The 17,438-nt window shown below is 43.3% G+C and overlaps 1 protein-coding gene and 1 pseudogene across 4 annotated transcripts in view; one reads left to right on the top strand and one right to left on the bottom strand.

Moving 5' to 3' along the window:
- Positions 1–17,438, top strand: part of LOC130297581 (uncharacterized) — a 438,873-nt pseudogene that overhangs the window by 136,744 nt on the left and 284,691 nt on the right.
- KCNJ16 (potassium inwardly rectifying channel subfamily J member 16) overlaps positions 1–17,438 on the bottom strand; it is a 67,578-nt gene that overhangs the window by 9,313 nt on the left and 40,827 nt on the right. The window contains exon 1 of one of the 4 annotated variants that reach the window (XM_056550198.1): positions 15,777–15,797. The exons of 2 other annotated variants lie outside the window; for them this stretch is intronic. The gene's annotated coding sequence lies outside the window, so the exon portion shown is untranslated. Of the gene's footprint in view, positions 1–1,617; positions 1,784–15,776; positions 15,798–17,438 lie in introns of those variants that run through there. One more of the 4 variants, XM_056550197.1, reaches the window with a different exon arrangement.

Raw genomic sequence — 17,438 nt, 5'->3', positions numbered from 1 at the left:
CTAATTTGGGCCATATCTTGGGCAAAAAAGTGGCACATTTATCTCTAATCAGGAATAACCAAACCATTAACAGAAATATTATAATGAAAAAAAAAACAACATAATTTTTTCTTTCTACACAATTCTAATGTTTCTGACCACTTTAATATTTTTGGGAAAAACCCCCAGCACTTATGTGTACATTTCAATAATAAGTCTGTAGGGTTTTAAGAAAAATGTTACTAAGATTTTGCCACATGTGCACCAGGGTTGTGCCACAAAGGCTAACACTTAGCTATTGGGACAGTAATAGTAACCGTAATCTGGGCCAATTTACCAGTATATTTAAGAGCCTGTGATCCCTAAAGGGAGATAGATTTGTCATTTTGGCTGTAGGTCACATTGGCCCTCATTTACTATTGCAAATCCGACATGTTTTGTCGGGTTGTGCGCCAGACTCTGTCGCATTGTGCCAGAAATTCTGTCTGCGTCAGAGGGGTGTGGGCCCCGGGAAAAGGGGGTGTGGTCTCCGTAAATGGGCGTGTTCCCGACATTTTCACAAAAAAACAACATATTTCCTAAGGTTTCCACATAAAATGTGGTGGATTTGAGCTGAGAAAAACCCCACAGATCAGAGCATGTGTAAAAAAAAGCAGAGCATGTGTAAAAGTGGAAAATGTAGGGAAACCTTAGTAAATACCGTGGAAAATAAATTGTAGGGAATTAAAACCCACAAAGAAACCTACACAACACTCTTAGTAAATAAGGGCCATTGGGTACATAACAATCATAGGTGCTACTTGTAGCTCCCTGGATCCAACGCAACATTACCAAACAGATCGTAAAAATATAGTATTACAAACTTAAGTATACAATATATAAAGTTTGCATTATGTAATGTTTAAGGTATAGTTATAAAATTATAGACTACCACTTTCAGTTAACCTGTGCTGTGTAAAACCAGCCCAACTTTTTGTATATTTCCTAGATATAACACTGTGTAATATGTTGGCTATAGAAATGAAACAATAGTACCAAAACATTGCAATCTCTTCTTAATTGTAAGGTGCTTTATGGTACTCACCCCCTTATTGCAATGATCAGAGGTTTACATAATACAGAATTTATTAAAAAACAGATATTCTGTTATAGGCAGAACTGTCCTTTAATGTATTCTTGGGCCAGCTTGACTGAGGAAACGGGAGCTGTTTACAAATCCCCTGAGATGATAGTATGTGACGTGTTGTCACAAAATGGTGTGTCAACAGGCATAGGCAGTAGAAGTACTCTAGTACTTTTCTGTCTATTGTAACCCCTCCTTGCCCCATAGGGTTGTCATCCTGCTTTCCCCAGGAACAGACATAACGTTGAAATAGCAGAGTAAAATTTCAAATAAGTTGGAAGACAAGGACATCCTAAGGTGCTACTATATTTACCAGTGTTTTTATTTATTACATTTTTTTTATTTACAGAAAGGATCTTTAAAAAGACCCACAATATAAATACATGATAGGAAAGTTACACAAATACACAGCTTCATGAGTAAGCAAGCAAATGTAGCATTGCATAACTGATAAAACAACATGTCATAGCTTAGGCTGACAACAGAGAGCTCTACCTTTTGAGTTTCTATCCTACCTGCCCATAGATTGCCTGGTGCGGAGAAGTGCGATTTTCCATCTCTCATCAGTACGCAGAGTCGCAGCCCTGCAGATCATTTGGAAAGCTTTCATTTTCTGGAACTGCCCTTCTCATTGTAATCAGGTTGTCCTGAAAGGATAGGGATTGCTGTCCCAGGCACAGGTGTGGTTGTTCTTAGGAAACTTTCCCATGTGTTATCATTACTTAAACATAACTGTGACGCTGCCAAGCTTGGGCGGTGCCACCACCACTGCTGGTGTGCTACAATAGAGGATTTGTCAACATTTAAGTGACCATCACAAAGGAACTAATGTTTCCCAACATGTGTTTAGTTCCTCTTTCAAGCTATGTCTTAAAAGAAATGTGTAAAGAATTTTTTCTTACATGTAGCACTGCTGAAGATTGAAGTAATGGTTGTAAGACATTTGGCACCAAACATTTATGGCATATTCCTTTTTAATGGTGGGGAAACCTGTAGTTATATCTGTTACTGAGAATGTTGGGTAAATACCAGTATTTCTACCATGACAATATGCATAGGCAACATGTCATACTTTCTTCCTAGAATCCTGACAAGCAAATCTTGTAACATTTGCAAGGAGGGACACCTTTCCTGATCATGCATATTTGCATAACTAGGTTAGCTTAGATTCCAGGAAAACTGGGTGATCTCCCCTGTGACTGCTGTAGTAGTGGCTATTGTCAGGATCCGGACTGGTATGCAGCGAGGACACTGGAGGTGGATCCTCTGTGTCAGTGGGGTGATGGCGTGGGCCGTACCAGGGGAACGGAATCTAAGGGGTTACTGGTTTTCACAAGAGCCCGCCGCAAAGCGGGATGGACTTGCAGCGGCAGGTAACCCCCAGGTCGTTCCACCCGATAACGACTCAACCCCAACTGACAGCTGAGACAGGCGCGGTACACAGGGACAAGGCAAGAGAAAGGTCGGACGTAGCAGAAGGTCAGGGCAGGCAGCAAGAGTCGTAGTCAGGGGCAACAGCAGAAGGTCTGTGTACACAGGCTTGGGAACACACAAAACGCTTTCTCAGGGCACTAAGGAAACAAGATCCGGCAAGGACAGGAACGGAAGTGGGTTTATATGTACAAGGAGCAGATGGAAGCTAATTAGGGTGATTGGGCCAGGCACCAATTAGTGGTGCGCTGGCCCTTTAAATCTGAGAGCCCCGACGCGCGCGCCCAAGAGAGCGGGGCCACGCGCACCGGGACGCAGCAGGAGATCGGGACAGGTGAGTGGGACGGGATGCGATCCGCGAGCGGGCACGTCATGCTAGGCGGATCGCATCCCCGCCGGGCACAACAGAACAGCGTCTCCGGTCAGTGCTGCCGACCGGAGCGCTGCAGGTCAGAAGATGCCGCGAGCGCTCCGGAGGAGGAGGGGGAGCCGGAGCGCTCGGCGTAACAGCTATGTTATTATGAACCAGTTTTACAGAAACAGATAATACAGTAGCTAACCCAAGAGGACACGTAAGGCAAAGTGATCAACACTTGCTTGGTGGTAACTGTGAAGTGGCCAATCCTAGAATACATGGACGAGCTCAATCTGTCTTTGAAGTCTGTAAATCTTAATGAACTTTAACGTGTTAGCACCAATAGCTCATGTATAATCTTATATGTGTCGGCCTTAGAAATTAAAGGGATATTCCCATCTGTTGGTAATAACCCTGTAAGTAATGGAATATTGCTAGGATATGTCATCACTTTATAATCAGTGAGGTTCGCAGCGCTAAATCTGGACCTTCATTCCAAGGAACATTAGAGACCTCAGAGGTCAATGATCTTAAAGTACAAATGGCATAACCTGTGAGCCACTGCTGAAATTTATAGCAGTGTAAGCAGACATGTACACTTAACCAGGAATGTGTTTTAGAGGGTGCAAATGAACAGAGGGTTTTCTGACACACAAGAGGGACAGTAGTAAAGTCACATAATGGAAGCAGATCACTGGTATGAGCTTTGCATTTTGCTCAAGACCTTTAAACTATATCTAACATTCTGTTTGGTATATCACCTTAGTTTCATACAGAGGCAGTCTTTGAACATAAGTAGAGCAAAGCTTTGAACATAAGTAGAGTTTTCCAGTAAAGATGTCAATAGGCATTAGATATGAAAATCTGATGTGTACAGCACCACACATCACCCTTCATCAAATGCAATTCCCAGGTTTAGAATATTTGTTCACCATAGATCAGAGGTACTCAAATAGATGGCAGTTGCCAAAAGGGATAGATATTTGAAAAAAAAAAAAAGGGAATCTAAGTGCACCCTGGAAATCCATATAGGTCAATGAAGTGAGACTACCCCTTCATGGGTGACCCCTGTCCCATGCTATCCCCTTTTTTTTCCCTGTTGTCCACAAAATTTTAGCCCTGAATGCTTCATTTACAGCTGTGGATTTGTCAGGGGTAGTAGTATATTAAGCACACAGAGTATGTAACACTCAAGCCAGTAAGCAAAAATAAAATGGGGTACAGTGGCAATACTCGAAGATGCAATTTACTCAAAACAGTAAAAACTTTGACATATTAGCCAAATATGCAGGCATACAGATGTGGGAGGTGGGAATCCAGGCAGGGGTTTCCTTTACCTTCCAGTGAAGTTCCGTCTTCGGCACTGTAGCGCTACACGGGTGTGATGACACAGGAGTCGGGTGTAGAATAGTTGTACTTTTTTTTTTAATACTCATAAAAAGTAACAAACAGGAGTGGACTATGCGTTTCGGAGGAACTTGGACCTGAAAAATGAGGGAGTCTTCCGAAACGCATAGTCCACTCCTGTTTGTTACTTTTTATGAGTAATAAAAAGTACTACAATTCTACACCTGACTCCTGTGTCATCATCATGCCAATGTAGCGATACAGTGCCAAATCTTCACTGGAAGGTAAAGGATACCCCTGCCGGGATTCCCACCTCCCACATCTGTATTCCTGCATTCTTCACCGTCCTCGATGGGATCGACGGCCAGCTGCTCCCGACACACCAGCAACCAGGGACATGCCCAAAACGATTATCGATGTTGTGCTTGTAAATTAGCGCAACCTGCAAAGATGAGCAGGTCCTTTAATTTTATACTCTACTCCTTACAAATACCGCGGATAACTGGCACTATAAAGCGTCATCTCTATCTCGTTTTTTTATCCTATATATCTCATATTAGTTAAATATGGTAAATTACAAAAAGACGAATAGGTAAGTATAGAACAGTTATTGTTATCAAGTCTGTCTGCAGTGGCCTCAGTCTGTCAGTAAAATTGTGATGTGAATAAATTACACATTTTTTCCCTCTGGAAAAATAGGTCACCTGCACCTCCCCTTATATAGACTGCTCAAAAAAATAAAGGGAACACTAAGATAACACATCCTAGATCTGAATGAATGTAATAATCGCATGAAATACTTTCGTCTTTACATACTTGAATATGCTGACAACAAAATCACACAAAAATTATCAATGGAAATCAAATTTATCAACCCATGGAGGTCTGGGTATGGAGTCACACTAAAAATCAAAGTGGAAAACCCCACTACACGCTGATCCAACTTTGATGTAATGTCCTTAAAAAAAAGTAAAAATGAGGCTCAGTAGTGTTTGTGGCCTCAACGTGCCCGTATGACCGCCCTACAATGCCTGGGCATGCTCCTGATGAGGTGGCCGCCAACGCCTGGACATTCTGTGGTGCAATGTGGCATTTGTGGATGGAGCAAGACATGATGTCCCAGATGTGCTCAATTGGATTCAGGTCTGCGGAACGGGCGGGCCAGTCCATAGCATCATTGCCTTCCTCTTGCAGGAACTGCTGACACACTTCAGCCACATGAGGTCTAGCATTGTCTTGCATTAGGAGGAACCCAGGGCCAACCCAGGTCTCACAATGGGTCTGAGGATCTCATCTCGATACCTAATGGCAGTCATGCTACCTCTGGCAAGAACATGGAGGGCTGTGCAGCCCCCCAAAGAAATGCCACCCCACAGCATTACTGACCCACCGCCAAACTGGTCATGTTAGAGGATGTTGCAGGATGCAGAACGTTCTCCACGGCATCTCCAGACTCTGTCAGGTCTGTCACATGTGCTCAGTGTGAACCTTCTTTCATCTGTGAAGAGCACAGGGCGCCAGTGGCGAATTTGCCAATCTTGGTGTTCTCTGTCAATGTCCTGCACGGTTTTGAGCTGTAAGCACAATCCCCACCTGTGGACGTCAGGCCCTCATACAACCCTCATGGAGTCTGTTTTTGACTGTTTGAGTGGACACATTTGTGGTCTGCTGGAGGTAATTTTGCAGGGCTCTAGCAGTGCCCCTCCTGCTCCTTCTTGTACAAAGGCGGAGGTAGGGGTCCTGCTGCTGGATTGTCGCCCTCCTACGGCCTCCTCCACATCTCCTGATATACTGGCCTGTCTCCTGGTAGCGCCTCCATGCTCTGGACACTACGCTGACAGACACAGTAAACCTTCTTGCCAAAGCTCGCATTGATGTTCCATCCTGGATGAGCTGCACTACCTGAGCCACTTGTGTGGGTTGTAGACTCCATCTCATGCTACCACTAGAGTGAAAGCACCGCCAGCATTCAAAAGTGACAAAAACATCAGCCAGGAAGCATAGGAACTGAGAAGTGGTCTGTGGTCACCACCTGCAGAACCACTCCTTTATTGGGGGGTGTCTTGCTAATTGCCTTTAATTTCAACCTGTTGTCTGTTCCATTTGCACAACAGCATGTGAAATTGATTGTCAATCAGTGTTGCTTCCTGAGTGGACCCACACCATTAGACATCTTATCCCCTATCCTTAGGATAGGGGATAAGATGTCTTAGGGCCCGAGTACCCCTTTTAGGGGATACATATTTGGGCTGAGTTTGCACCACTACTGGATAAAATGGTAATTCCCATGGATACTTTTATCATTAGAGGAATAATAGCTGTAGCTGATGAATTTGTTCCTCTTTAGGCAATTGACCAATTATTTTCAGCTCCCTGTATTAAATGTATACCATTAATAAGCCCATAATATTTAGTACATAACTTCTAAGCGCACTGGTTGGATGTCAAATAAACAGACATTGTATTCAGTAAGCAGATCCCTTTAAGACTACAAGGTTGTAGATGCTGACAGCCCTGGAGCTCTCCATTCCTCAGAATCTTCAGCCAGTTTTAGCTTGTCCTTTTTCCAGTAGCCATAATCCACCACAATCCCTCTCATTACCCGAGCATGTTGGAAGTCATAAAATGACACTGAACTCTGAACTTTGGACAATCACCTCCAAGCAGCCCGTAGGGTTGTTTTTTGGTCATGTTTTTTGTCCCAAGTCAAGGAATGTTTTCATTCTTTGTCTTAAATTTCCAGATGTTTCCACAGATCTGTGTTTTTCAGGATGAGTTCAATGGTCTTGTTTTTGCTCTTTTCCTTAAGATATTCTGATGTCGTTATATTTTCCACTCAAGTAGGATAACACTGGAGTCTTCTGTGAAAGCTAATAAAAGTATACAGGTAAACTCTACTTAGGGACCCACATATGTGTTATATTAACAAACCTACTATAAAGTGTCAGGCCCTCCAGGAGCGTGATTTTTTGTGATGTAAAATGCTTGGAAATTCCATTGCAGCAGAGTTCTATTATTTTCATTTGGATTCTGCTGCACCATTCACACGATGTTTGTGCTGCAGAAATTCCGACTTCAGTTGTCTGCCGCCAGACTGAACATGTTCATTATTTCTGCTAAATCTGCTCGGAAATGCACTGCTGTCTATAGCGCCAGCATGTTCCACCCAGCACCCACTATTTGCGGAATGTTACCCCCCCCCCCCCCCCGTGTTTTCCTGGCAGACATTCTGAAAATTTTCCCCTGTGTGAACTTAAGGACATACAGACTGCCTATGGTACCTAACACATAACAGAACTGTAGTGACTGTGCCACATAGACTTGTTTTATGTTCACCACACTCAGTACTCTTCAAGCATTACATATTCCTTAGAAAGGGAGAGTTAGACCGTTTTATGTAACACGCTGGTTCAGCAGGAAAACCTGTTTTATGTCTTTTTTTTATGTAACCTGATTATCCGACAGGCTATTTGATACTTACCTCATTTTAATTTAACCTTTAGTAATTAAAATCTATTATGTATATGTATTGAACCAAACAATAACACGTTTTATCAGTACTGTAGAGTACTGTAGACTCTTTAACCAATGATGGGTGTAACCTCTGCATATTCCTGCACTGACCTTAAAGAGTACCTCTAATGGTCTTGTTAAATGTTCTAATCCTCCGAGTTCACTGCCCCATCATTATAAACCACCCCTGCCTTTATTTTTGGTATTTGTTAGTTTTCTTGACATTGCTCTGTATTTTCTGCTCAGTCTCAGTCAGATTCACAGCAAGTGTGACATACCGTATTTATCGGGGTATACCACGCACCGGCCTATAGCACGCACCCTCATTTTACCAAGGATTTTGGGTAAAAAAAGTTTTTTACCCAAATATCCTTGGTAAAATGAGGGTGCGTGTGTGTGCATGCGTATACTCCAATACATCCCCAGGAAAGGCAGGGGGAGAGAGGCCGTCGCTGCCCGCTTCTCTCCCCCTGCCTTTCCTGGGGTCTAGAGCCCTGCTGCCGCCGCTTCTCTCCTGCTGGCTATCTGCGCCGCTGTCCGTTCTCTCCCCCTGACTATCGGTGCCAGCGCCGATAGCCAGGGGGAGAGAAGCGGCCCTGGCAATGGGGCAGCGGCGCCGATAGCCAGGGAGAGAGAAGGGGCAGCGGCACCCATTGCCGGCGCCGCTGCCTCGTTGCCTCCCCCATCCCCGGTTGTATAATTACCTGTTGCCGGGGTCGGGTCCGCGCTGCTTCAGGCCTCCGGTGTGCGTCCCCTGCGTCGTTGCTATGTATGCACTGTGCGGCGCAATGACGAGTGACGTCATTGCGCCGCGCCGTGCAGTGCATAGCAACGACGCATGGGATGCACACCCCACCGATAGACAGGGGGAGAGAACGGGCAGCGGCACCGATAGCCAGGGGGAGAGAAGGGCCGGCAGCAGGGCTCTAGACCCCAGGACAGGCAGGGGCAGGGAAACCGGCAGTGATGGCAGGTCTCTGCACCCCCTCAGCATTTCCTGATTTTGGGCTTCTGCCAGGCCAGCTGGAGTCCAAACTCTGTGCATGGGGGGGGGGGGGGGGGGGTGCTCTAGACAAGTAGGGAGACACCTAGTGGCAGCTTTTTTAAACACTTAAGATGTTTTATTTACGATAAGAAGTGCAATAGCTAAAAAAAAATGTATTAGAGTGCCCATTTAAAGATGTTGCAGCATTGGTATATCAGTGACAGAGTGGCAGCAGTGCTTTATAGGGGTATTCCACTAGGAGGAGTGTGAGTAAAGTGGCCATTAAGCATGCACCTAGGTCAATGATGATAATAGCCAAGCAATATGGCACTAGGTCCCCAAAATTTTATTTCATGTGTTTGGCTAGCATACCATTAAAGGGGTTATCCACCATAAGGGGATTTTAGTATGTACCTGGCAGTAATGGACATGCTTAGGAAGGATCTGCGCTTGTCTTGGGGCTAAATGGCTACGTTGTGAGATTACCATAACACTGTGGCTAGCTTTTTGTGAACTGGTATTTCCTGTTTGACTTTTCTTTTTTTGGCTACAAATCCCACAATTCCATCTTCCTTCCTCCCACACATCAGCCGCCCCACCCATTGAAACATAAATGAGCTGCATCCATTCAAATCAGTGTGGTTTTCCATCAGGGTGCCTACAGCTGTTGCAGATTGATCTCTCTCCCACCAAGCGATCCCTTCACCCATTGAAGCAGACAGGCTTCCTGTCATCAGCTGACTAGGGAGTCAGGTCTCGGCAGCATTGCAAGCTGGGAAAAATCTGAGACAGTCATTTTGTATGCTGGTAAAAATAAATATTGGAGTGAAAATCACAGAAGAATTGTGAGAAAACCGTCACACACAGGTACATACACTATATTATGAATTGCACTAACTTTCCAGCCCCTGTAGCATAGTCAAATAAAAAAATCCTGGAATACCGCTTTAAATATTAAGGGGGGTGGGCCGCGTAGCGCACCCAATACATGCCATTAACACTTTCTTGTAATACACTTATACTTTACCTAGCCATATAGCCATACTGTTCCTTACAGCAGTGTTTCCCAACCTTTTTTGGGTCGGGGCACACCTCAGAATTTTTTTTTTCCGCGAGGGACCCCTACCGAGGTTGACGAGCAAAAAAAAAAACTATGAACAAATTCCTATGCACACTGCATATATCTTATCTTGCATATATCTTATTTTCCCCCACATTAGGTTGGCCGTATAGTTACCCCCACATTAGGTTGGCAGTATAGTTACCACCACATTAGGTTGTAGTTCCCCCACATTAGGTCCAGTATAGTCCCCCACATTAGGTCCAGTATAGTTCCCCCACATTAGGTGCAGTATAGTTCCCCCACATTAGGTCCAGTATAGTCCCCCCATGTTAGGTCCAGTATAGTTCCCTCACATTAGGTGCTGTATAGTCCCCCCACATTAGGTCCAGTATAGTTCCCTCACCTTAGGTGCAGTATAGTTCCCCCACATTAGGTCCAGTATAGTCCCCCCACATTAGGTGCAGTATAGTTCCCCCACAGACATACAGCCTTCAGCCATACAGTGTATTACTGAAGGCTGTATGCCTGTGTACTGCCCCACTTCGGTGTTCCGAGCATCGCTCCTCCGGTCCGGCTATAACAGTAGGTCCTGGGACCGGAGGAGCGGTGCTCGGAACACCGAAGGAGACGCCTCGCTGGTAACACTTACCAAGTTGACAGCGCGTGTCCTCCTCACTGCTCCGGTCCTCCGCGATTGTTGCTATGGGCGCACGCATGGGATGTCAGTGACGTCCCTGCGTGCGCTACCTCCTGTCGGTCCCCACATTTTTAAAGTAAACGCGGGGCCGCAGGGACTTAATAGAGACATCCCTGTGTTCCGAAAGCAACTTTCGGGACACAGAGATGTCCCGCGGCAAAAACACCCGGCGGGTGTTTTTCCCACGGCACACCTTACACTATGTCACGGCACACTAGTGTGGCGCAGCACAGTGGTTTAAAAACACTGCCTTACAGGAACATGGGGATGGGGTGTGGTCACCTCTAGCAATGATTAATTAGGGTCCGACTACCTGAACTGAAGTAAAATGTGCTCCAGGAGGAACGGAGTGTACTGTCCTTTCACAAACAGTGCTCAATTAATTCTCCACTGGCTTCTCGACATTGTGAGCTTAGCGTAGACAATGAAATGGAGAGCTGGCCGCACATCTACAGTGTTCTCTGTTCATTCTGGGACACATTTCCCAAAGAGCTATCTTATGCGTATAGCTGCTTGGATTATTGAGACTGGAACAAGACCTTTACTGGCACCTTAGATTGCAGTGACGTGCAGGTCATAACTTTATTGTTATCATGGCAAAAGGCTGCCACAATAGAAGCCCTGTGACTGCATTTTAATATATCTGACCAAGAATAGGTTAGTATTTATAGATGGCTGCCCTGACTTCACTGTCTGGAGGGTTGCAGCTTGTGACGAAAAAAAATACAAGGGATTATCTTTACAGAAGAAAAAGTTCATAACCTTAAGCTTCCGACAAATATCGGAAGTTTATGATGTCTACAGAGTGCTTGGTGCAGGAAGCTCTGGAGAAAACAGAAAGCAGATGGACAACTCAGTGAGGTTTATAATAACAGGGAAATTAAACTGAAGATGTCACCAAGCATCCTCAGGAAAGTGAGTAAGAAACATCAGCCAAGGAACCTTCTAAATAAAAGTGGAAAAATAAAGATGAAAAGGAAATGGATTTGTTTGGACATGACCTATGATGAGTATGGACAAGCTAAGGCATCCTTCTGTAAACAACTACTAGTCACACAAAGCCCCTCCATGAGAAAATGAGATAAAATGCCCTTAGCAGGTTATATGATGGATGTATAAACAAAATTTCACCAACTTAAAAGAAAAGCTAGAAAAGTATATCATGCACTTCATTATTTTATCCCATTAAAGTGATTGTCAGTAGAAAAGAACATCTACAGGTGCAGGCATAATAAAATGTTCTATAAAATGAACACAACAGTTGCAGCTTTGAGACATAAAGTAGTTTTCTGAACTTTGGTCGGCCAAAGTTTTATTGTAAATTTTATTAACTATTTCATCAACTGATGAAGGCCCCAGTATATGAGGACCGAAACGAAATGTTTTTACAATAAATGATTGCTTTTAGACTATCAACATTCTGATACATTAGAGGTTTGAAGGTCCTGGACGATCTTAAAGGGGTATTCCAGGAAAAAACTTTTTATATATATATATATATCAACTGGCTCCAGAAAGTTAAACAGATTTGTAAATTACTTCTATTAAAAAATCTTAATCCTTTCAGTACTTATGAGCTTCTTAAGTTAAGGTTGCTCTTTTCTGTCTAAGTAATCTCTGATGACACGCGTCTCGGGAACCGCCCAGTTTAGAGGCAAATATCCATAGCAAACCTCTTCTAAACTGGGCGGTTCCCGAGACACGTGTCATCAGAGATTACTTAGACAGAAAAGAACAACCAGTTACATAGTTACATAGTTAGTACGGTCGAAAAAAGACATATGTCCATCAAGTTCAACCAGGGAATTAAGGGATAGGGGTGTGGCGCGATATTGGGGAAGGGATGGGATTTTATATTTCTTCATAAGCATTAATGTTATTTTGTTCCAGGAATGTATCTAATCCTGTTTTAAAGCTGTTAATTGTTCCTGCTGTGACCAGTTCCTGAGGTAGACCGTTCCATAAATTCACAGTTCTCATGGTAAAGAAGGCGTGTCGCCCCTTGAGACTAAACTTTTTCTTCTCCAGACGGAGGGAGTGCCCCCTCGTCCTTTGGGGGGGGGGGGGGGGGTTTAACCTGGAACAGTTTTTCCTCCATATTTTTTGTATGGGCCATTAATATACTTATATACGTTTATCATATCCCCCCTTAAACGTCTCTTCTCAAGACTTAACAATTGTAACTCCTTTAATCGCTCCTCATAGCTAAGATGTTCCATGCCCCATATTAGTTTAGTCGCGCATCTCTGCACCCTTTCCAACTCCGCAGTGTCCCTTTTATGGACAGGTGCCCAAAACTGAACAGCATATTCCAGGTGAGGCCGTACCAATGCTTTATAAAGGGGGAGTATTATGTCCCTGTCCCTTGAGTCCATGCCTCTTTTGATACATGACAATATCCTGCCGGCTTTGGAAGCAGCAGCCTGACATTGCATGCTATTCTGTAGTCTGTGATCTACAAGTTCACCCAGATCCTTCTCTACCAGTGACTCTGCCAGTTTAATCCCCCCTAAGACATACGATGCATGCAGGTTATTAGTACCCAGATGCATAACTTTACATTTATCCACATTGAACCTCATTTGCCAAGTGGATGCCCAGACACTTAGTCTATCCAAGTCATCTTGTAACCTATACACATCTTCTATAGACTGTACCGTGCTACAAAGCTTGGTGTCATCTGCAAAGATAGAAACAGAGCTGTATATACCATCCTCTATATCATTGATAAATAAATTAAACAACAGCGGGCCCAGTACTGAACCTTGGGGTACACCACTAATTACCGGGGACCAATCAGAGTACGAATCATTGACCACCACTCTCTGGGTACGATCCATGAGCCAGTGTTCAATCCAGTTACAAACTAAAATTTCCAAACCCAAAGACCTTAACTTACCTGTCAGACGTCTATGAGGGACAGTATCAAATGCTTTAGCAAAATCCAGAAACACTATATCCACAGCCATTCCTCTGTCAAGGCTTCTACTCACCTCTTCATAAAAGCAAATTAGATTGGTTTGACAACTTCTATCCTTAGTAAACCCATGCTGGTTATCACTTATAATACAATTATCCCCTATGTATTCCTGTATGTAATCCCTTATAAGTCCTTCAAACAGTTTACCCACAATGCACGTTAAACTTACCGGTCTATAGTTTCCTGGGGAAGACCTAGAGCCCTTTTTGAAGATTGGCACCACATTCGCCTTGCGCCAGTCCCTTGGCAAAATACCAGACACCAGAGAATCTCTAAATATCATGAACAGGGGTACAGATATTACTGAACTTACCTCTCTAAGAACTCTTGGGTGCAATCCATCTGGCCCTGGAGATTTGCTTACATTTATATCACTTAACTTACCTTGTACCATCTCTACATTAAGCCAGTTCAGTACATTACATGATGTGTTACCAGCACTGACCTGGCCAATGTCAGCTCCTTTTTCCATAGTATATACAGAACTAAAGAACCCATTCAGTAGCTCCGCTTTCTCTTGATCGCCTGTGACAACCTCCCCATTATCATTATTAAGGGGTCCTTGGTTTTTTTGCATTTATATATCTAAAAAAAATATTTAGGATTAGTTTTGCTTTCTTTGGCCACCTGTCTCTCGTTTTTTTAATTTTTGCTGTTTTTATTACATTTTTACAGATTTTATTAAGCTCTTTGTACTTTTTAAATGTTATCGCTGACCCATCAGATTTGTATTTTTTGAAGGCTATTTTTTTGTTGTTTATTGCTCTTTTAACATCATTTGTCAGCCATGTAGGATTTAGTTTTAATCGTTTATATTTGTTCCCCTTTGGTATATATTTAGCTGTATAGTTATTTTGAGTTGATTTAAAGATGTCCCATTTATCTTCTGTATCAGTATTTGACAACACCTCCCCCCAGTCTATGTCCTGTAGTGCAGCTCTCAGCCCAGGGAAATTTGCCTTTTTAAAGTTATATGTTTTTGCTTTCCCCGCCTGTCTTTGTTTTCTACATTTTAAGTCAAAAGTAACTATATTGTGGTCGCTATTACCAAGGTTTTCCCGCACAGTTACATTACCAACCAGCTCTGCGTTGTTGGAAATGATGAGATCCAACAAGGCATCACTTCTTGTTGGGTCCTCCACAAACTGGCCCATAAAATTATCCTGCAATAAATTTAGGAATTGACGTCCCTTTGTAGTCTTAGCCAACCCCGGACCCCAATCTATATCTGGATAGTTAAAATCTCACATTATTACCACTGTACCTGCCCGGGCGGCCCTCTCTATTTGTTTATGAAGCCGAACTCCTATCTCTTCAGTGATATTAGGGGGTCTGTAGATTACCCCAAATATTATTTTTTCAGTATTTCCCTCATTTTGTAATTCTACCCACAGTGATTCCACCTCCTCAGAATCATCACACACTATGGCATCGTTCACACTGACTTTCATACCACTTCTTACATACAGACAGACTCCACCACCTTTTCTGTTCATTCTATCCTTGCGAAACAATGTAAACCCCTGCAGATTGACAGCCCAGTCATGCGAGGAGTCCAGCCATGTCTCAGTGACCCCAACTATATCAATATGTTCCTCCAGTATCAAGGCCTCAAGCTCCCCCATTTTATTTGCTAGGCTTCTGGCATTTGTGAACATACACTTTACATTTCCATCCTTTATGTTATTGGGGTTAATGGGATTCAAGGGTGTAAGTTTTATTTTCCTATGAAGCCTATTCCTATTAACTATTCTAACCCCTCCCTCCGCTCCACCCCCAGGTACATTTATAATTCCCACCTCTCTATCTACACTATCTTCCCCCTCTTTGCTGTAGGTTCCCTCCCCCCAAGTCCCTAGTTTAAACACTCCTCCACCCTTCTAGCCATCTTCTCCCCAAGCACAGCTGCACCCTCCCCATTGAGGTGTAGCCCGTCCCTACGGTAGAGCCGGTAACCGACAGCGAAGTCAGCCCAGTTCTCCATGAACCCAAACCCTTCCAGTTGATATATAAAAAAAAGTTTTTTCCTGGATAACCCCTTTAAGGAGCTTGACATCAGCTATTGTCCAGCTGATGATTAATAATTATTAAACCTATAACAAGGCCCCAAAGAAAAGATCTACTTCAAACGTATGGAGGACAGAACTACTTGTCTACAAGTATCAAAAAAGCACATGGGAACTAGGAAGCATTGTAACTTGTAAGCAGGGACGTGCACAGACATTTTGGAGAGCAGGGGCTCAAGTAAAAAAAAAGGCACTTTTCATTATTAAAGAAATAAATAAATGTTAGTAAAAACTTACATATGTTAACACACCACAATTCTCAAGGTAAAGGACCCCACGATCTCTGGTACAGCGATTCCAGAACTTGGGCTGCAATGTAGGTAGACATTTCTGCTGCAGCGGAATCTCTGTGCCAGATTCAAATGCGGAATCTGGCACGGAAAGTCTGACTTGTGAATATGGCTTTAGAGTACAATATCAACTGAATGGCTACTATTTTGGAGACACCTGCTCTCTCTTGTTTGGAGTTTTCCTGTGTAAAAAATAGAAGTGACTCTGGAGTATAGCAAAAAAATAAAATCAAGTGACAACGTTGTCTATAAAATAGATTCAGTGTAAATCCACATTAGAATGGGAAGATCAAATAATTAGAGTAATTTGGTATAAGACATGGTCATTGGTGCTAGACTAGCCGGAGTCTGTATATAAAAGACAGAAACAGCTAATTGATAAGAGGTCAGAGAAGGATGGCAGGAATTGGCCTGATAAACAGACTATGCACAGACTATGCAAACTATGCAGCCAATTACATAACTTCTGTTCAACGAATGTGTCTGAAAGCATCACACAGATGGGCTATAACAACAATCAGCTCCAGTTCCAATTGTGTCTACGAGAAACAAAAAGGCAAGACTCCTATGGGCAAGAGAGTTTAAAAAAAAAGTGTATCACTGCACAATGGAAACCAATGCTTCCTGAGATGGATTCAGATCTCTGTGGTACCATGCTGATGGGAAGGTCAGAATTTGACACAAGCAGTATGAATCGATTAACTTTTCTTATTAGTTATCAGCAGTTAAGGGCTGCTGAAGGAGGTGTAATGGTGGGACAATGTTTTCTTGGTGCATCCTGGCTCCTCTGATACCTGTGAAAGAATAATAGGACTTATCTAAGCATTGTGGCGTACCAAGTTCATGCCATCACAGCAGCTTTTTCTATTAAGGTAGATGTAGCAAAAACCTCCAAACTCCACAAGGACTTGAATCGGCGCAGAATGGATGAGGAACAAGAAGATCACTAGGCGATTTATTTGGAACAACGCGTTTCGATGCCAGGACAGGCGTCTTTTTCAAGTTGTGAACTTGAAAAAGACGCCTGTCCTGGCGTCGAAACGTATTGTTCCAAATAAATCGCCTAGCCAAGTGATCTTCTTGTTCCTCATCCATTCTGCGCCGATTCAAGTCCTTGTGGAGTTTGGAGGTTTTTGCTACATTTGCTACACCGTTGCAGTGGTGGGACTGGCTACATTGTGGAATACCTTTTACAGTGTTGTGCCTGACTTTGCACAACCTATTGGGTAAGCGCATCCGATAATATCGGCTTAGTTATATTACCCTTTTAATGCACTATGGAGCGCTTCTTGTCTTTTTACATCTATTAAGGTAGAAGGAGAATCAGAAAGCCAATGCACCATCCACAAGGTCATATAGTCACAAATTGGTTCCAATAATTTTTTTTTTTTTCTTCCTTTGTCTTCATAGTTGAAAGGGTAGCGTGCCAGTGCCTTTTATATTTTAGGCGTGAGAACTGCGAAAAGCAAGTCTGTCTGTATGGGTCTTCATTCCTGCAGAATGATTTTTATCACCTAGGGAAATCTGTGACATGATAAATTGCTGCAGTCCTTGAGGCCACATCAGGTGTATATCAGGTCCAATACACTTCTAGATGGTTGCTCTAATA

The sequence above is a fragment of the Hyla sarda genome, chromosome 13, assembly GCF_029499605.1.
Source record: "Hyla sarda isolate aHylSar1 chromosome 13, aHylSar1.hap1, whole genome shotgun sequence".
Lineage (NCBI taxonomy): Eukaryota > Metazoa > Chordata > Amphibia > Anura > Hylidae > Hyla > Hyla sarda.
Note: the sequence above shows the minus strand (reverse complement) of the source record. Positions and strands in the feature narration are given on the sequence as shown.